The 21,037-nt window shown below is 45.4% G+C and overlaps 1 protein-coding gene across 3 annotated transcripts in view; it reads right to left on the bottom strand.

Moving 5' to 3' along the window:
* LOC115462832 (ubiquitin-associated protein 2-like) overlaps nucleotides 1-13,853 on the bottom strand; it is a 434,768-nt gene extending 420,915 nt beyond the window's left edge. For all 3 annotated transcript variants that reach the window (XM_030192863.1, XM_030192864.1, XM_030192865.1), the window contains exon 1: nucleotides 13,813-13,853. The gene's annotated coding sequence lies outside the window, so the exon portion shown is untranslated. The remainder of the gene's footprint in view (nucleotides 1-13,812) is intronic.
* Between the last annotated feature and the right edge of the window lie 7,184 nt (nucleotides 13,854-21,037).

Below are 21,037 nucleotides of genomic sequence, written 5' to 3'. Positions count from 1 at the left end.
CCCCTCCTCAGACCCCAAAGAAAACCTAGGCTTTTTAAGGGAGGAGAAATCCTCTGGGGAAAAACCCAAAATCTCTTGGTTACACCCTGAGAGAATCAAAGGCCAAAGCTGACGCAGCTGCGTGGGGGGGGAAGGGGCAAGGCAACACCCGATGGAGTAGCAAAATAAACTCTGGCGAAAACCCCTCCCCCGCAACGGAGGTCGCAGCCATGGCACCTGCACCACTGCCCACAGTGCCTGACGCTCCCCCTCGACTCCCCTACTAACGGAGAAGAAGCTTTGCCCAAAACCGCTACCAGAGCCGGCTCCGTGCGCAAATGCACGAGAATTGCCAGGCTCTGGGCAAGAAAGCAAGCTCTTGGGGGGGGGGCGCGCCACCACTCCGTCGAGTCCCGCCAAATCAGCGCACCCAGCACTGCAAAGGCCCGTAGCCGAACGCCGTTTCCCGCATCAGGAACAGCGTTTTACCGCCTCCGATGCCATCGCCCGTCCCCGAACAAGAACCCAGCAGGACTTACCCCGGTGGGAAAGCGCAGGAACTGACAACTGAGACAAAGAAAAAAAAATCTCCGACTCCACTTCGAGGCAAGCTCAGATAAGCAGGCAACAGAAAACAGAACTCGGACAGAAGTAACGCAAACCTGCTCTCAGCAAAAACACACTTGTGCTTCTATGTTTCTCTTTTAAATAAATTCTATGGTTCTCTTTTTTTTTTTTAGTGAGGAGGCAGAAACAAACAGGGAAGGAAAGGAACAGCAAAGCCTGTTCAGAGGGAATTTGAGGTGCAGCAGGGACCCAGCAACTGCGTATGCTGCCAAAGGGGACACCACCAGTCCGCCACCCCCGCTCAAACTGGCCACCGGCCCAGGAGCACCCTCAGAGGCCTTGGGCCCAGGAGCTGGAGAAAAAGCCGTCCACCACCTGCTGAGATAGAGACATACCAACTGAGGAAGGAGCTGGCCGTCTTTCGTCATCAAACTTTTAACATATTATCTCTACCCCTCCCCCCCCCTCTAAGTGGTGGTCAATATGTGTGTGCTTCAATTTTTCATTTTTTTGGACTAACTCCCTCCCGTCCCGGGGGAGGTCCTGGGTCCTGTACTCTGTAGGCCCCCTCCCCCGTTCTGGAGAGCGTCACTCTTATTGTGGCAGACATTCTACTATACCAATCTACCTACAACAAGTGCTATAATTTGTTCTGTTAACCATTTTTATAGCGTAGGCGTAGTATCTAATCCACCTTAACGGCACTCCCATGCACTTTGGAATTGAATAACCTCGCCTTCTCCCTTTTGTTCACCAACTCCCCCCATCCTAATATTCCGAAGGAAATAAACGATGGAAAAGAAAAAGAAAGCAAAGAAAAAGGGAAAAACAAAAAACAAAAAAAAAAAAACTCAGTTTATGTCCACTTCATAATCGGTTCAGAATAAAACTCCGAGCCCTGGGCGCCAGTGACTGTATATAAGGCTCCCAAATCTTCAGGAATGCCCTCTTTCCTTTTGGGGAGGATCCCACTTCTCTCCTCTCCATCATCAGCAGTTCATATAGACTATTCCTCCAATGCCAATAATCCGGAGGTTCGGAGTGTACCCAGGCCTGTAAAATCAGTTTCTTACCTACTAAACTGGCTTTCCTGATGAACTGCCGGGCTCCTCCCGCGTGCAAGACAAATAACTCATACTGATCTAAGAGTAGACCCTGCGGAGAAAGCGGGATCCTGCTCTTTAATATCGACTCTAGAAATCCCACAATTTGCCTCCAAAAGTTCTGGATCTTATAGCATTCCCAAAGGTAGTGATATAATGTGCCTTCCCGCTGCCCACACTTAGAACATAAAGAATCAACTTCTCCTCCAAATGTGGATACTTGATATTTTGACATGTATGCCCTATATAAAATCCTGTATTGACATTCCCTCAAGGCAGCATTTCTCGACAGGGCGGGAATTCTAGCCGATAACTTCTGAAAATCTAGTTTCAGGTTTGGACGCTTTAGATCATGGGCCCATTTCCCTAAAATACATTCTGTATCTCTACCCCTACTCAACTCCCCCAACGCTTTTTGTAATCCAGAAACCGATAAACGCCTCCCTTGCACGGAACTAAAGAATGCCCTTATTTGGCGCCCATGTCCACTACTCAATTTCCCTTGCTCTAAAGATCTAACATAATGTGCTATTAACGCAAATTGATGATTCTGAGTGATACCTACCCCTAGAGCTCCAAGCTCCAATAATCGTCCGTTAGAATCTAGTACATGTTCCAATCTGGTGATCCCCATCTTTGCCCAACTACAAAGTACTTTGTTCTCCGTACCTGGTGAGAACTGTGGGTTACCCTGCAGAGGTAGAAGATCTGTTATATCCGCCGCTAGCCCCCAGATCTCATTTAACTCTCTCCACACCTGTCTCAAAGGTCTTACCAATACACTATTGCTTACCCATGGTGTGAGTTGTCGGCTCGGGCATTGTAACAAAAAATATAAGTGGAAAGGTTTGAAGCACTCTTGCTCCAAGCTACGGGGGGTGTAATCTTGCCTATCTAATAACCAATCACCCAGGTGCCGGACTAGACTGGCCTGGTTGTAGCGACGGAGGTTTGGTAATCCAATGCCTCCCTCTCTCCACGACCCCATCATTAACTTCAAAGGGAGTTTTGGCTTTGACCCCCCCCTCCAAATAAATTTCCTGACATGTTTGAGGATTTGATTTATATCTTTAGCCCGTAATCATATGGGGAGTACCTGAAATAAGTATAACCATCGTGGAAATTCCACCATACGAAACAGATGCACTCTCCCATGCAGGTTGAGTGGCAGGACTCCCCATCTGTCTAGCCGGTCCTTCAAAGCTGCGATCCTATCTCTCTATATAAAAAGCAACACCAACGTTCTATGAAGCCTCCAGCCGGAAGTGTGAAGGGGGCAAGATATCCGGTTTCCCTACGAGTGTCTGCCCCGCCCTCTCTAACACAGTCAGTGAAGGAAAACAGCAGAGCACGAAATCAAATCGCTGGCTCTGTAACAGTGAAGGACTCAGAGGGGGGAGGGGAGAGAGGGCAGGGACACACACACTCCCACATGCACACAGAAGAAAACATTGCTAGCCCCCGTTTCATTTGCATCAGAAACGGGGCTTTTTTACTAGTCACCTATATTCATCAGATGTATTTCCGATGTTTTTTGGGGGATCTGTACTCCTAAGTATTGGAGTGACTCTGATGCCCATCGCAGTGGGAACTCTGCTTCCCACATCTGCCTCACACTATTGTCTGTTGCTAACGCTAATGATTTTGAATAGTTTATTTTAAAACCAGCGAAATCCCCATATTCCCTAAAGAGTTCTAATAAGGCCTCCAACGAACTTTTTGGTTGGGTTAGATGAACCAGTAAATCATCTGCAAAAGCAGATACCTTAAACCCTTCGGGTCCCCAATTTACCCCTTCTATTTCCGGGTGATCCATAATTTTCCTGATCAATGGGTCTAATGCCAAGACAAATAGTAGGGGCGAGAGAGGACACCCCTGTCTCGTACCCCTCCTGATCGGGAATAAGGGTGACTGTTCCCCGTTGATCCACAAATATGCCTGGGGATTTACATAGAGTGCCCCTATCGCCTCATGGAAAGCCCCTTCAATGCCCATCTTAGTCAGTACCGCAAATAGAAAGCCCCACACCACCCTATCAAAGGCCTTCTCCGCATCAAAACTGACAACCAGAGAAGGCCTTTTCTGTCGTTCCACTGTCTCCAAGGATGCCAATAGAGCCCTCATATTCTTTGCCACTGTCCTCCCTTGAACAAACCCAACTTGAGAAGATGCTATTAACCCCGGCAAAAGCTTTGCCAGTCGGTTGGCCAGGATCTTCGCATATAATTTAAGATCACTATTCAATAGGGAGATTGGCCTGTAGGAACTTACCTCAGTTTCGTCCCTCCCAGGTTTTCGTAATAATATAATTTTTGCTATGTTAAGGGAGTCTGGCATTGTCCCGGTTGAGACCATGTTGTTATATAGATCTAACAGGGGAGGTGTGACCTGCTCCTGTAGGATCTTATAGAATGCTATACTGAATCCGTCTGGCCCCGGCGCCTTATGTAATTCACTCTGCTGTAGGGCCAACATCAATTCCCCTTCCTCAATAGGACTGTTTAGAGTCTCTCTTTGCTCCTCTGTGATCTTGGGCAGATTTTGGTTTATTAGATATAGGTTACTGTCTTCTACAATATCGATAGGTTCTGCATATAGCGCCATAAAAAATTCCCTAAATCTCCCTATATCATCTCCGGTCTCCCTTATGAGATTCCCTCCTCCATCCTTCACTTGCAGAATCCTTAAGGGCCCTTTCTTCCCTTGCACTAGCCTGCCTAATAGTGCGCCTGCTTTATTTCCATATTGAAATAGTTGGTGTTTATAATACATTTGTGTTTTCTGTGCTCTTTGATGAAGGAGCTCATTTAGGTTTTTCTGAGTTATGAGCAACTCCTTCTTGTTCTCATCCGTTACTTCCTCCCCTAGTCTCTTTCTTCTTGCCCGAACCTCTCTTTCCAAGCGAAGGATCTCTTTATCCCTCATTTTCCTGGCTCTTGCTCTATAGGCTATCACCACTCCCCTCATAACTGCTTTGGCTGTTTCCTAGTACAGTACCACATTATGTCTGTGATCTCCGTTAAATTGCTCAAATTCCTGCCATTTTTCACTTATAAATGACTTAAAATTTGGATCTCTATACAGTTCAAACGGAAATCTCCACCCTCCCTTCCCAAGCCCTCTTCCACTGACCTGTAGTTCAAACCATACCATCGCATGGTCTGAAATCTCGCATGGGCCTATCTCTGCTTTTGGCACTTGAGAAAACAGTGCCGGGGATATGAGAAAATAATCAATACGGGATTGGGTCAAGTGTGCACTGGAGGTGTGCGTATAGTCCCTCTGCAAAGGGACCCTCCACACATCTATCAGGTTTAGGGCTGAGCAGAGGAACGGCACACCTCGTGATTGAAATCTATGCTGCAAACCCAATTCACCACATCTATCGATCTCAGGGTCTATCACCATGTTGAAATCCTCTCCAAGTATGACATTGCCCCCCTGGTAGGAGCCCAGCAGTTCCAATAATTTGTTGTAGAATTTCTTGTCGTACACATTGGGTGCATATATATTGCACAGGATATATGAAGATGTGCCTATTTCTACTTCCATTATCACTATCCTACCTCCCTCGTCTCATTTTATTGTTTTAGTTCGCATCTGCAGGCCCCTCCGAATTAATATCAACACCCCTCCCTTTTTACCCAGTGCTGGAGAGCCTACTGCCATTTCCACCCAACCCTTCTGGAATTTGCTGTGCTCATTATTGGAGAGATGGGTCTCTTGGAGGAATACTATGTCTGCTCTGTGTCTCTGCCATGCCTGCAGGACTTTAGTACATTTGACAGGTGAGGAAATCCCCCCCACATTCCAGGAAATTAACCTAAGTGGGTTCAGCCTCCTGTTTTATATCCATAACAATATCTGATAACTCCGCACACTGAAGGGTGCCCCCCAGCCCATGGGCACCCCCCATCCTTTGACCTGCAGCTTTCCACCCCAGCTCCCACATCCATTCCGAACCGTGTAGCAGGATTGTTGATAACCGTATGAAACTGATAAAAAAAAAAAAAGAAAAAGAGAAGAACCCTCCCTCCCACATCCCCTTTCCATTGTTCCCCCTCCCCTCCCTTCTCTCCCTCCCTCCCACCACCTCTGAACTAGGAGCTGGCCGTCTTTATTGTTCTTTATTGCTGGTAGCATTTTTATTTAATCTTACTTATATTTTCAAACATGCCAGCTTGTGGAGCATACAGATATACACAGAGGAAGTATAATAACGGAATAACTTTTCAAAAGTAGACTATGAGGCATACTTTCAAAGCACTTAGCCTTCCAAAGTTCCATAGGTTTCTATGGAACTTTGGAAGGCTAAGTGCTTTGAAAATGAGCCCCTGTGTGGCTGGGGGGAGGGCCAAGATCGGTGTGGCTGGGGGTGCTGTGAAAAACAGTTCGGACACAAAGGGTGTCATGAAACAAAAAAAAACTTTGGAAACCACTGGCTTAATAATTATCGCCATTCTACTTTCGCAAATGATGGGGTGGAAATAGGACTTTGGAATACACACAAACAGGAATGGAAATGAGGTAGATCTCAAATGATACTCAGAAATGTATGTTCATGACCTAGCTAAAGTAGACAAAGCAATGCAACCAGATGGGGTATATCCAAGTAACTTAAGGAAGATGTCAGTTTTGGAGGCGGTATCTTGCCAAGGACATAAACAAGCTCATTTTCAAAGCACTTAGCCTCCCAAAGTTCCATAGAAACCTACGGAACTTAGCCTCCCAAAGTGCTTTGAAAACATGCCCAAAAGACTCAAAGCTGTTCAGAACTAAGCAACCAAAATTATATTGCGTCTGCCCCAGAAGACATATGAAAACAGACTTGAATATGTATACACCCTGAAGAAGAGGAAGGACAGGGGAAATATGTAAATTCTAGAAAGATATTAAGGAACAAAACCACCTTTCCAAAAACAGAGAAGCAATAGAGCTGGAGGACATGAAATAAAACTTTAAAGGAGGGAAACTTAAAAGCAACATTAGGAAATAGACACTTTTTCAGAGAAGGTGCTAGACGCTTGAAATGCTCTTACACAGAAGTGGTGGGGTCAAAATCAGGGACAGAATTAAAAATGCCATAGGACAAACACAAAGGCCCAGATGCATCAACCAAACGTAAAAAAAATCAAAATCGTAAAAGTACTTAGTGAATTTAAAAAAACGAAGAATGCATTAAAAAAACAGCTCAGAAATGTTCGGTGCGGTATTGAAAAGTACAAGGTATCATACGTCCGTAATCCCCGTCGGTAAAAGGCCCCTAAAGCATGCGCAGAGCAGCCAAGCGTTATGCTGGCTGCTCTGCGCATGCCACTGTCAAAACAAAAAAAAACAAACACATGGCTCCCAAAATAAAAACAAAACTCAAAAAAGGACCGGGAGGGGGCAAAGGCGCTCGTCAGAAGGGGGCGGGCCCAAAAGGAGAGAGATGCGAAGGAAGAATGAAAGACAGAGGGGTCAGCTGATCTTCTTGCCCGTGCAGCGCCTTCACATAGAGGTGAGAGGTGCTGCACGGGCCCAGTAAGAGGGAGGGGGGCCTGATGGAGGGGGGGAATGGCGGCGAGGACCCGTGGAGGAGGCGGGGCACAGGGCGGAGGGTGTCAGTTAGGAGGCGGAGCTGTAGGGTTGACAGAAGAGTACAGAGGAATGGAGGGGGGCCGGCCGTGGCTTCTAAAGTAAGGATTTCTTCATTTTGCTTTTTAAATTTATAATGCGGGGAGCAGCGGTGACCTCGGACGGGGTGGGGGGGGGCAAGGCCGTCCAAACAGGAAATCTCCTGATGAGCGACTTTGCCCCCTCCCGGTCCTTTATTTTTTAACTTCTGGATTGCTTGCAGAGGGAGCGGGGAGCAGCAGCGACCTGGGGCGTCAATAAAGGACGCCCCTGGCGCGTGTTTTCACCCCCCTTGTTCTTTTTTTTTTTCAGTTCTACATTAGAGTTTTTAGCCGGAGAGCCCTAACGAGAGGTACAGACCTCTCATTAGATTGATTTTTGCCGTTTTTTTTGGCAAAGTGTGAGCCTAAACCATTCAAAAAGTAAGAGGACTAGGAACATGGGGTTTTGCCAGTTCATTAAGCCCTAAAAGTAGTGCAGGTTCTCCAAATATCCCCCTTGTACTACTAAAACTTCCAGTTTTACAGCTTCTGGAAGTTGGCCCAAAATGTCATTTTTGCTCAGGCGACATTTTGCAACCCTTTACTTGAGGTCCCCTAGAACCTCCAATTTTTAGTCTTTTGAACTAAAATTTTGTACAGCTTAGTTTTTTTATCATAATGAAACTATGTACCAAATTTCATCAAAATCTGAGATGGTGAGGTGGGGACGACCTTTAAAATTGGTCCACTTGACACGGAATGACTCACTAGCCATCCTAGGATTCACAGAGGAGGCTGTGCCACTGGCAGGGTCCTCAATAGAGAGAGCTTGCAGAGATTCAGAAATAAGCGCTGGCAGCTCATCACGGTGGAAAATCCTCACCGCGGAGGGATCGTCCAGATTCTGAGTCACTTCTGCACCAGACTCTGGCTCCTCAGACCATGAAGGCCTGCCAGAGTCCTCTGAATCCTCGCAGCCCGACCATGGGGGGGAAAATGGAGATGCAGCGCTCTCTGAAGAGGAATGAGCCCTTTTGCACTTCATATTCTGCCAATTATCAGGGAATAACGCCTCAGAGGGCATACCCAGGCTAGAATCCACCGGGGGGGGCATTAGAAGACGCCCATGTCGGGCTTTGTGGGAGAGCTCTTTTAAGCATGTATGCTTTATGCATTAATAAGACAAAATCAGGGGAGAAAAACTCACCCTGGGCACCTGGATCTCTGCCGGGGCTAGTAGCTGTCATATCAGCCTCACTCCGAGGCCTCCCCCCGGGCTCAGGACTCTCCGTCTCAGCGGTAGCGCCATGTGGTAAATTCAAAATGGCTGCCAGCTCAGAGCGCGAAGAATCGTCGCTTGCCATGCTCGGGCCGGCTCTAACGTCTATACAGCACAATTTACAGAGCCCCGCTGCTGATCTGCGCTTGCCACACTTGGAACAGCGCTTTACTGCCTCCGCAGCCATCGCCGAAAACGACGGTAAAATTCAAAATGGCGGTTCGCGCCAAAATCGCCCCGATCGTGGGCCCACCCCGGAGGAGTCAGAAAACACTCTTACCTCACTGGAGTATCACAGCTTCGGTCCCACAGAAAAAGGCAAGGCAAGGAAAAAACCTCTGTTCCTTTTTTTTTTATGCTGTGAGGAAAGCAGAGGTAAATAGAACTCCGGAGACTCAGGTGAGTGGGAAAGGGCGAACCTATGTGCCTGCATCCACTGTTGGTGGGGAAGGACAGGGAAAGCTAAGCAATGTGTCCACATCCTCGGAGGTATGGGTAAGGCAGGGAAAGGGCGAACCTATGTGCCTTTAAAGTGAAGCTGCTATAGCCTCCAACACCCCTGCTAACAACTGGCAAAAGCACAGGAGCAACCTCCAGGTAGATTTTAGATGGAGCTCGAAGAAGCTGCAGCCACTCTGCTAGGGGAGATAGAGAATACTGAAGAGAAGCAGTGGAGCAAGCTGGTATGAGGCACTGAAAAAAGTGTGCTCTCTATCTCCCTCTGCTGGTTGATGGACACAACCCATCTGTAATGGCTGCATCTGCTTGATGACAAGGAATAGAATATTAGGCTTGATGGACATTTCGTCTGTTCCAGAACAGCAATGTACTTAAAAGTGTGCTTTATCAGTGCACTGCCAATGCTGAATAGTAATAGCCTAGACAGCTATCATTCCATGAGGGAGAAAACAGACTGCATAGATAAGAAAAGATTTTAACTTTATGACACGTTGACCTTGACTGCCAGAAGTTTTAAATTTTTGTTGCTTGCTACGTTACATTGCTATTTTTGGACCAAGTACAGAGAAAACAAGAGAACTGCAGAGGGGAGTAGAGAGTGAATAACGAGAATATGATGCTTGGGATACGAGGGTATATGAATTTTAAAAATGGAATACACCTATGTACCTAACATTTAATAAAACACTGATAGTCATAGAAGACAGGCAAAAATATCTGGAAAAGCTGTCAGGAAAGCAAAGAGGCAAACGAAAGACAGTCAATAAGGTAAAATTGGGGAACATTTTTTAGATATGTAAGCGACAGGAGTTAGTGCCATAATAGCAATGTGAGGCTCGAGGGGGAGGAATATGTAGAAGCTGATAAGGGTACAGCTGAACTGCTAAACAATTATTTCTGTTCTGTATTCACGGATGAAAGGCCAGGGGCAGGACCGCAGAAACAAATACTGAGGATGGATGGATGGATGGTAGACCAGTTAAGACTCTCGTGATGAAATGGCCAAACTAAAAGTAGACAAAGCGATGGGGCCTGATGCTATACAACTGAGGGTACTGACTTGGAGAAGCTCTGGCAGCTCTGCTGCCTGACCTTTTCAATGGTTCCTCAGAGTCTGTAGTCCAGAGGACTGGAGAAGGGCGAATGTGGTCCCTCTGCACACGAACAGAAGGAGGAGACTGCAAATTACAGACCAGTTAGTCTGGCCTCAATGGTGAGTAAACTAATGGAAACACTTTTAAAGTGGAGGATTGTGAGATTTCTCAAGTCGAATGGACTGCAGGATCCAAGGCAGCATGGTTTCACTAGAGGCAAATCTTGTCAGGCAATCTGATTAACTTCTTTGACTGAGTGACCAAACAGCTGGATGTGGGAGGGGCGCTAGATGTGGCTTTTAGCAAAGCCTTTGACACGGTTCTGCACCTGTGACTGAAGTAAACTGAATGCCCTCGGTATAGGACCTAAAGTGATTGACTGGTTTAAGAACTGGTTAAGTGGAAGGAGACAGAGGGTAGTGGGGTAGATGGAGTTTGCTCTGAGTAAAAGGATGAAATCAGTGGTGTACCGCAGGGGTCAATCCTTGGGCTGGCTACTTTTAACATCTTCGTGAGTGGTATTGCAGAAGGACTGTCTGGTAAGGTTCGTCTCTTTGCGGATGATACCAAACACTGTCCCAGTACGGCACCCTATTACAGACCAAGCCCAGTATCCTGTTTCCAACAGTGGCCAGTCCAGGTCACAAGTACTCAGCAAGATTCCAAAAAATGTAAAACAGACTTTATGCTGCTTATTCTAGAAATAAAGTAGTGGATTTTCCTAAGGCCATCTTAATAATGGTTAATGGGTTTTTCTTTTAGGAAACTATCCAAACCTTTTTGAAACCCTATAAAGCTAACTTTTACCACATTCTGAAAATTAATTCCAGAGTTTAATTACACATTGAGTTAATAAATATTTTCCCTGGTTTTAAATTTACCACTTCATTGTATGCGGCCCCTTCCCCCAGTCCTAGTATTAATGGAACAAGTAAACAAGTAATTCACATCTACCCATTCCACTTCACTCAGTGTTTTACAGACCTCTACCGTATCTCTCCTCACCCGTCTCTTCCCCAAGCTCGAAGAGCCCTAGCCTCTTTATCCTTTCCAAATAAGGAATTTGTCCCATCCCCTTTATCATTTTTGTTGCCCTTCTCTGTACCTTTTCTAATTCCACTATATCTTTTTTGAGATGCAGCGACCAGAACTGCACACTGTATTCTAGGTGCAGTCATACCATAAAGTGATACCATGGCATTATAACATTCTCTGTTTTGTTTTCTATTCTCACCTAAACTTCAAAACATCAATACCACAAATACATACAGTACCAGTCCTCTCAACGCTGTATCTCTTTGATTCAACCCTTCTCTATACCCATGTACTATATATTCCTGACCCTTATCACTTGATATCACATAAACCAGGCCTTCTCAACCCAGTCCTCAGGGCACAAGTCCCATCAGGTTTTGTAGATATCCACAAGGGAATATGCACGAGTTAGATTTCCATGCCAATCTCATTCATATTCATCGTAGATATCCTGAAAACCTAATGAGACGGTGTGACCTGAAGGCTGATTTGAGAAGCCCTGAGAAATGTCCAGTCGCCACGCTCACCTTGCACTAATACTGTGCTCTGAAACCCAATCCCATACTAATCATACACCTTCAAATTATGTACTGATCAACACAATATAGTTCATGTCAATACCATTTGGGTCTTCGGCAATACCCCTTCTTCCTGATACTTCATTTATCTCCAACTATGCCACCTCAAGTCCAATATACTGCTGTATCCAGGCCAGTACTTAGTTTTATATTCCTCCAATTTGGCTTACAACCCTTAACCCCAAATTCCTTTGCACTACACATTTCCCAACCCTAACCTTATATCCTGGTGCTAAAAAATAAGTAAAATTTCTAAATTTGACAGTTCAGATCTTAGCCCAGCATACATTATCCAGTAGCCAAAACAGCAATGAGTTATATACCACTCAAAACCCAGACTTCTCGATTCACCCCAGATTAACCAAACAGGTTAATCCAGTACTGATGCCCCAACAGGGGCAAGTATAAAGATTTGTTTGCGGATTAATACCTTTCAAATATTTTAACGTCTGTATCATGTCAAAGTTCACATCTTCAGGTCGGCAAGTCTCTCCTCGTACAATTTGCAAACATGTATACTTTGAAGGAAAGGAGAAACAGGGATGACATGATACAGACGTTCAAATATTTGAAAGGTATTAATCCGCAAACAAACCTTTTCTGGAGACGGGAAGGTGGTAGAATTAGAGAACATGAATTGAGGTTGAAGGGGGGCAGACTCAGGAGTAATGTCAGGAAGTATTTTTTCCTAGAGAGGGTGGTGGAAACATGGAATGTCCTCCCAAAGGAGGTAATGAAAACGGTAATGAAATTCAAATATGCATGGGATAAACACAAAAGAATCCTGTTTAGAAGGAATGGATCCACAGAATCTTAGAGGAGATTGGGTGGCAACACTGGTAATTGGGAAGCAAAACCAGTGCTGGGCAGACTTTTAAGGTCTACGTCCTGATCGTGACTGAATAGATAAGGATGGGCTTTTAAGAGGCTTCGACATTTACTTCAGAACTTTTAGTGCAAGAGTGCTGGGTAGACTTATACATAGTAACATAGTAGATGACGGCAGAAAAAGACCTGCACGGTCCATCCAGTCTGCCCAAGATAAACTCACATGTGCTACTTTTTGTGTATACCCTACCTGTCCTCTTCAGGGCATAGACAGTATAAGTCTGCCCAGCACTGTTCCCACCACTGGCTCTGGCACAGACTGTATAAGTCTGCCCAGCACTATCCCCACCTCCCAACCGCCAGTCCCGCCTCCCACCACCGGCTCTGCCACCCAATCTCAGCTAAGCTCCTGAGGATCCATTCCTTCCAAACAGGATTACTTTGTATTTATCCAAAACATTTTTGAATTCCATTACCATTTGCATCTCCACCACTTCACATGGAAGGGCGTTCCAGGTAACTAACACCCTCTCAGTGCTGTGCCCTGAGAATAACAAAGACAAATCAAACTCGGGTATCGCATATCAAGTAAAGTTCGTTTATCTTGTTGGGCGGACTGGATGGACCGTAGAGATCTTTATCTGCCATCACTTACTATGTTACTATGTATGTAAATCTGAACTAATGAAAATGAATGGATAAGCCCATTCAGCTGACCTACCTTAAACCTACACCCCCTATCACTATATTCACCCCCAAGCCCTAGCCATTATATATCCTTCCAACCCCCAACCCAACATCCTGATGAAATAAAACCATCAACACACGATTTCATCATTCTTGTGTTAGGAACCTCATCAATCTCCAAATTCAAACATTCAGACATGCAAATATGACACAGAGGAAGGTATACCAAAAAAAAAAAAAAAATGACAGCTGTTAAAAAAATAAAAAAAAACACTATATCCCCTTTATTTCCCAGATGCCGAAGTCGAGCTGAACTTCCAAGCCCCTTTTAAAAGGGAAGAAGGACAGCTGGGGAAGAAGTTCGGGAAGGAAGACAGAGACCAGGTCTAAGACAGGACACAACACACACGAAAAGCCGTTGAGGCCGGCACGAGCCGTTCACCTCAATTAACCCTCCTTTCTAGGGCGACTTCCCCTCGAAACACACCACCAAATTAAACAAAAAAAATTAAAAGCAATTCTCACACCATTTACCAAACTATAACACCGACCAAAAAAAGCGCACCCCCAAAATTTGGCAGCTCACACACCACCAATCTCACTACCTGCAAATGTGCTCACAAAGCGGCCGCCGTCACGTGACCACCACAACCCGAACCCGGCCGCTTGACGTCTTAAAAAGCAAGTGACGTAGGACGCCCGGGAATGAGGCGGTCACGGTGCTGCTGGGAGTAGTGACGTGAGGATAGAACTTAGAAGCGCTTACGCTACGCACACACAGCTTGCTTTTGTCTGGTGTCGCTCTGTCGTCCAAAGAAAGGAGGCGCTGTAAACGATTACATTTACAATAGTCTGTTGACCGATGGTGAAAAACGTGCTCTTTACAACAGAAATAAAGGACTAGATTTCCATTTCTTTTTAACAATACTTATTTTAGCTTGTAACGGAATCCTGTCGACGTCTGACATCACATCCGGAGGCGGTACAAGATGGCTGTTCTTGCCTCCCCCCAAGAAGGTTAGATTGAGTTTGAGAAGAAGGAGAAGGAGTCTCTAGTAGCGCTATAGAAATGATAAGTAGTAGTAGTAGACAGCGAGGAGGTCTATTAAACCTCCACGGTATGAGCCCAAGGAGGATTGAGAACAGGAGGCAATCTAACCATTTGAAACCTATAGGCGGAGTCACAAGTGCACCTACTACTACTACTACTACTTAACATTTCTAGAGCGCTACTAGGGTTACGCAGCGCTGTACAATTTAACAAAGAGAGACAGCCCCTGCTCAAAGAGCTTACAATCTAATAGACAAGTGAACGGTCGGGGGCAGTCACCTAAAACAATAGCATAGTAAAAGATTATTAGAACTAATGGCAGAGCTGCCAAGCTCCAATTGAGATTTTAGTACCCGCCCTACTCTGTCTTGGCTCCACCCACCACATAGCACCACCCCCCTGGCACACCTCCCACTTCCATTTCTGAACCTATTTTATTTATCAGCCAAGTACCATTTTCAATTACCTTTCAGAGGACAAAAGCTCCTGCCTCAGGCTTCCAATCAGATACCACATACAGTTCAAGCTTCTCCTTCTGATCTACAAATGCACTCAGTCTGCAGCCCCTCATTACCCCTTACGTTCCACCCCGTAACCTCTGCTCACAGGACAAATCCCTCCTCTCAGTACCATTCACCACCGCCAACTCCAGGCTCCGCTCATTCTGCCTCGCCTCACCCTATGCTTGGAATCAACTTCCTGAGCCCTTACGCCAAGCCCCCTCCCTACCCATCTTCAAATCCTTGCTCAAAGCCCACCTCTTCAATGTTGCTTTCGGCACCTAACCTTTATACCTTTCAGGAAATGTAGACTGCCCCTATTTGACTGACTGTACATTTGTCCTTTAGATTGTAAGCTCCTTTGAGCAGGGACTGTCCTTCTATGTTAAATTGTACAGCGCTGCGTAACCCTAGTAGCGCTTTAGAAATGTCAAGTAGTAGTAGTAGTATCCTTTCATGACCTGAGGAAGGAAGTGCTGGTCTCTGCAGGCTCCTCAGACATTTTTTTTTTTAAATCAGTAAAGGTATCGCCTTATTTTCTATTTTGTGTTATTTTGTTTTATTTACATTTATTAACCTTTATTAACACAGCTACCACATTACTTTATCCTAAATTAAAAATAACATTATTTTCTGTACCTTTGTTGTCTTGACCATTTACTTTTTCTAATTGTGTTGGTCCCAGTCTCTTGATTCTGCATTCCTTGGTCTTAACTCTTTTCCCATTTGTAATTTTCTCTCCTTTTTCTTTGTTTTCTTCCATTTATTTTTCTGCCCCCCTCTCTCTCTCTCTGGCCAGATTTAATTCATTCTTACTATCTATTCTTTAATTTCCCTCTTTTACTTCATCTACCTATGGCTTCTCATCTATTCCTCACTTTTGTTTTCTCCATGCTCCTTCTTCTTATTCTCCAGCTTTTCACTAACTCTATCCTCTCCCCCTTTCCATCTAGAATCTCACCTTTTTCTTTCCCCATCCTACCAGTGTCTCCCCCTCTTTCTCTCTGCATCCTTCCATCCAGCGTCTTCTCTTTCTCTCCCTATCCTTCCATCCGGCACCTTCCCTCTTTCTCCCCTACCTAGGGTTACCATATTTGTTTAGGCAAAAAAAGAGGGCAGAAAAAATTTAAATGGTTGCTATCTTTACTAAAGAAATATTTAATCGTAGCCTTTAATTAATGAATATACATCAAACAGTGACTTAATTACAGTATAGCAGTAGGCAATCTACTTTTCAAGAACCTCCTGCTTTGAGTTTGACTGACCCAAACGTATTTATCAGAAGAACAGATATACCTCAACAACCTTTACTGGCTTCTGACATACGTGTGAAAGTCCATGCATGACATATGCTTAAAGTTGTGCTGTACGAACAAAATCCCTTTGACAGATGTATTTTTAGGGTCAATTTATCCCTCCCAATATGGTGGTTCACCCACCAATACTTAGGAAGAAATAAATCACCCAAGGCTGCATCAGTTAGGAAATTAATTAGATACATTATTTCTTATCAGGTATTAGTACAATTATCAGATCAGTGAAATCTCACTGGGAGTACAGAACATTGCTATACAAAAGTACTGCTATATCTGAGACTCCAAATTATATATATGCAATCACTTTTATTTATTATTCTCCAAATATATGTACAATCAATTGCTTATGGGAGTACAATACCACAGCTACACATAGGTGTTCTCTGGGTCTGAGTCTCTAATGTTTTATTTTAGGGTCTTTTTCACCCTCACCCCAAATTACCAGCTAAATCCAATTTGCAGATATAAAAGACTCAAGACTACTTATGAGAAAGCAATAGAATTATTTGCCAATTAATTGGTTTCTCATGGGAAAGCAGCCCTGCTTGCACAAAGGTACTGGCTGTGACTGTCTCTCTACTGAAGTAGGAAGTACACTCATTTACATACATTCATTAACATAACAGGTCATACATAGGTAATCTAACAATAATCCCATTTATTGGATACTAGTAAAAAAAAGGCCCGTTTCTGTCAGAAATGAAACGGGCGCTAGCAAGGTTTTCCTTGGAGTGTTTGAAAGAGAGTGTGTGTGAGAGATGGAGCGTGTGATAGACAGAGTGTATGTGAGAGACAGAGAGTGAGTGAGTGAGTGTGTGCCCCTCTCCCCTCCCTTTATGGTCTGAGGCCCCCCTTCCACCCTCACCTCTCTGATCTCAGGACCCCCCTCACCCCCTCCCTCCAGCCACCCATATCCAGTGACCCTCCTCTCCCCCTGCAGCCACCCATGTCCAGCGACCCTCCTCTCCCCCTGCCCCCCTCCAGCCACCCATGTCCAGTGACCCTCCTGTCCCCTGACCCCTCCAGCCACCCATGTCCTGCGACCCTCCTCTCCCCCTGCCCCCCCTCCAGCCACCCATGTCCAGTGACCCTCCTGTCCCCTGACCCCTCCAGCCACCCATGTCCTGCGACCCTCCTCTCCCCCTGCCCCCCCTCCAGCCACCCATATCCAGCAACCCTACTCTCCCACTGCCCCCCCTCCAGCCACCCATGTCCAACGACCCTGCTCTCTCACCTGCTCCTCCTTCATCCACCCAGGTTGTGTAACCAATTCTTCAGGGCAGGTAAGAGAGATCCCCGGTCCTGCCTGCCTGCTGCCAGATCGCTGTTCAAAATGGCCACCGAGACTTCTGCTGAAGTCTTGGAGACCGCCCTTGTAAGTATCGGCTTCAATGTTGCTTTCGGCACCTAACCTTTATACCACCTTTCAGGAAATCTAGACTGCCCCAGTTTGACGACCCCTACTTGTCTGACTGTACATTTGTCCTTTAGATTGTAAGCTCTTTGAGCAGGGACTGTCCTTCTATGTTAAATTGTACAGCGCTGCATAACCCTAGTAGCGCTTTAGCATTGTGTTATGCCTAAAGGTCGTCAGGTTAGTGAGTGCACTGTTGCGCTGCTACTAAGCCTTTCTCGGGGGCTTTGGCCCATCTATTTGTGTCTGTGGACTGCTAGTCCTTCTGTGTGGGCTCTGCCCTTCTGCTTTGTGTTTGTGGACTGCTAGTCCTTCTTTTACCTTGCTCTGTGTTTGGAGTCTGAAGCTTCAGCCATTTTCTCTCTGTCTGTGTTTGGAGCCTGACGCTTCAGCCCTGACTCTGTTATCCCTGGTTTATTTCTCTGTCTGCTGGCTGCCCAAAGATTCGGTTAGCTACTGGTTTATTCTATTGCCTGCCGCCTGCCCCAAGACGCTGCTACTCCTGGTTTATTCTATTGTCTGCTGCCTGTCTCAAGACTCTGCTACTCCTGGTTTATTCTATTGGCTGCTGCCCACCCAAAAACTCTGTTAGCCCCTGGTTTATTCTATTGTCTGCTGCCTGTCCGAAGTCTCTGCTAGTTCTTGGTATATTCTATTGTATGCTGCCTGCCCCAAGACTTTGCTGTATCCTGGTTTATTCTACCGTCTGCTGCCCAGCTTGTGTGTTGCCCTGAATCCTGTTTCTGCCTAGCTAATGTGTATATCCTCAATCCTGCTTCTGCCTAACTAATGTGCATATCCTGAATCTTGCTTCTGCCTAGCTAGTGTATTTCCTGAGTATATATCCTGAACCCCGTTTCTGCCCCTGCTCCTGCCAAGTCTTTGTGTATGTCTTGTCTGCTTAGTCTGTCTTGTGGTTCTTGCCTAGTGGTTGCGTAGCAGCCTTCAGTCCTAGTCTAGTACCTAGCCAAGTCTCCCTCGTGCATCCTAGACCCAGGGTGGGTCCTCTGGGTCTTCAGTTCCTGCCCTGTCCTGCAAGTCCTGCCGGCCACCTGCACTCAGGAGCTCAACCCTTGAGGAACAGTGGTCAAGTGCAGGTGAAGCTGTTTCCTGCCCTGCCTGTTCTGTTTGCCTGCCTCAGTTGCAACTCCAGTCCAGAGTTCCAGTCCTGCTCTACCTGGTATCCAGTTCCAGGGTGGTCTTGCCTGTCTCTGCCACTCTACGGCAGTGGTCTAAGGACTCACGAATTTAGGTTCTGCCTCGAAAACCCGACAGACACATTAGAACGTTGGTGGTGAGAGTTATTATATATAGGATATGCTAATATAATGGTTAACACTGATTGGTTATGGTAATGAGTTGGTTAGTATTTACTTGAAAAGCTAATAGACTAGCTTCTTCCTGGAAGACTAAGTCATCTTCCTGAGGAGTTATCTTGTTCTGTTTTTCACTACAACAATTAAAATTCAATGCGAAGAAATGCAAAGTGATGCACTTAGGGAATAGAAATCCACGGGAGACGTATGTGTTAGGCGGGGAGAGTCTGATAGATATGGGCGGAGAGAGGGATCTTGGGGTGATAGTATCTGAGGATTTGAAGGCGACGAAACAGTGTGACAAGGCAGTAGCCGTAGCTAGAAGGTTGTTAGGCTGTATAGAGAGAGGTGTGACCAGCAGAAGAAAGGGGGTGTTGATGCCCCTGTATAAGTCATTGGTGAGGCCCCACCTGGAGTATTGTGTTCAGTTTTGGAGGCCGTATCTTGTTAAGGATGTAAAAAGAATTGAAGCGGTGCAAAGAAAAGCTACGAGAATGGTATGGGATTTGCATTACAAGACGTATGAGGAGAGACTTGCTGAACTAAACATGTATACTCTGGAGGAAAGGAGAAACGGGTGATATGATACAGACGTTCAAATATTTGAAAGGTATTAATCCGCAAACGAACCTTTTCCGGAGATGGGAAGGTGGTAGAACGTGAGGACACGAAATGAGATTGAAGGGGGGCAGACTCAAGAAAAATGTCAGGAAGTATTTTTTCACAGAGAGTAGTGGATGCTTGGAATGCCCTCCCACGGGAGGTGGTGGAAATGAAAACGGTAACGGAATTCAAACATGCGTGGGATAAGCATAAAGGAATCCTGTGCCGAAGGAATAGATCCTCAGGAGCTTAGTCAAGATCGGGAGGCAGGGCTGGTGGTTGGGAGGCGGGGATAGTGCTGGGCAGACTTATATGGTCTGTGCCAGAGCCGGTGGTGGGAAGAGAGACTGGTGGTTGGGAGGCGGGAATAGTGCTGGGCAGACTTATACGGTCTATGCCCTGAAGAGCACAGGTACAAATCAAAGTAGGGTATACACAAAAAGTAGCAAATATGAGTTATCTTGTTGGGCAGACTGGATGGACCATGCAGGTCTTTTTCTGCCGTCATCTACTATGTTGCTAAACTATGTTACTCTGTTTTTCCACTTACACCCGTTCCTCATTCTGCTGCATGAAAGTGTCACAACAGCTCAGGAGTTTTACTGTAACTCTAGAGTTCAAATTAGAGTTACAGGCCTGTAATCTTCTCTGCCATTTTAGATCCTGAACCAAAATCAGGCCTTGAACCAAAGCTCATAGCTGTAATGATAATAGACATCTCCCCCCTTGAAGGTCTCAAAGTAAGACCTTCACCAAATATGGGAATTGCTAGTGCTCCTTGCAAGTAACCTAGTCCTGCACCTAGGCGTTTGCTTTCACCTCAAAATCAAATCTTGAACTAGGTCTTTATTACCATAAGCTCAAAAAGGACATGGTTAGTGCTCTGTTTGTAGGCTGTCTTAGGTTGCAGGCATCCTAAAATCCCTAAGCAGGTTGGGATTTCCGGGCCTTACTTTACCCATCATGGCCACACAATCATATGAGAACTAAGAGGCGGATAGTAAGTACGAGACCCACTAGTAAGGAGGGTCTGTGTGTTTCAGATTGCTAATGAAGTAACTAAAAATAAGCTGAAGGCACAGTTAGGGTTTCCATCACAGAGTAAAATGGTAGCAACATTTTCTATGGATAATTCCCATATACCTTTCTAAGTATATGACTCCAAAGGAAGAAAATGGGGTTTGGTAATACCTGTCCTTACCAGACAAGTTTTAAACATTGACTGTAAGTGGGAGGCACGCTAGCTTCTTTGGGCAAATTTGAAAACAGTAAAGCAAGGGATTTGCAAAATTTGTCATCACTCTGGAGTAACCTTAGCATGCCTATGTTACCATCGTAATCAGTGTCAAGGTCTAAGGGAAACGGAGCCACAATAAGCTCTGTTCATACAGCGTTAATCTGCTTCTAATTCTGTAGGAAAGGAAGAATATTCTAAACAGCAAATAATAGAATACCAAAAAGGAAAATAAGCAGGAAGACAAGTCCTAAAGCTATGAGAGACCAGTCAAAAATCTGAAGGGAATTGTTGGTTCGTGTAACTAATTCCTGTGTCATGTAAGGAAATCAAAACTTAACAAAATAAAAGCAAGTATGAAACAATGAAAAGCCCTGCAACAGTTAATTTTAAGTG

The sequence above is a fragment of the Microcaecilia unicolor genome, chromosome 2 (assembly GCF_901765095.1).
Source record: "Microcaecilia unicolor chromosome 2, aMicUni1.1, whole genome shotgun sequence".
In the NCBI taxonomy this organism is placed as follows: domain Eukaryota; kingdom Metazoa; phylum Chordata; class Amphibia; order Gymnophiona; family Siphonopidae; genus Microcaecilia; species Microcaecilia unicolor.
Note: the sequence above shows the minus strand (reverse complement) of the source record. Positions and strands in the feature narration are given on the sequence as shown.